The following is a 673-nucleotide window of genomic DNA, read 5'->3' on the forward strand; positions in this document are numbered from 1 at the left end:
TTTTTGCATGTGGGGTTCAGAATGCACATGAACACCAGAACTGAATGGTTAGTTAGCTGTTGCATGTTCTGCCTTTGCCCTGGAAAGCTGGGATACTGAGGACAAAGGCCAACTTAATGGGAAAAGAAGACTTTCAACTGCCCTATAACTGCATTGTGTCTGCAGTTTCACAGCTGAAATGATAGATGTGCAGATCAGTGAATTGAATATTGACATCCTTTGCCCTGGAAAGCTGGGATACTGAGGACAAAGGCCAACTTAATGGGAAAAGAAGACTTTCAACTGCCCTATAACTGCATTGTGTCTGCAGTTTCACAGCTGAAATGATAGATGTGCAGATCAGTGAATTGAATATTGACATAGATCTTCATGTTTGCATTTTCTAGTGGTTCAGGTAGGTTGCAGGCCTTTCTCATTTCTATGTGTTTGTTTAAATGACTCTCTCTCTCTCTCTCTATATATATATCTAATTCCGAAGATGCCCCCCTGGTGTGCGGATACCTAAATCCGTGCATCGGGGGCACCTGGGGGGGGGAGGGAGATTTTTGTGCACACTTGGGACGGTCCCCAGGTGTGCACAAAAATCTTAAAACCTGAAAAAAATATTGGGGGGATAGTTAAATCCCCCCAAAAGTGACAGAGCGTCCCCTGAGCATGCGCAGGGAACGCTCTG

This window comes from Gekko japonicus, unplaced genomic scaffold (assembly GCF_001447785.1).
Source record: "Gekko japonicus isolate JY-2015 unplaced genomic scaffold, Gekko_japonicus_V1.1 scaffold23, whole genome shotgun sequence".
Lineage (NCBI taxonomy): Eukaryota > Metazoa > Chordata > Lepidosauria > Squamata > Gekkonidae > Gekko > Gekko japonicus.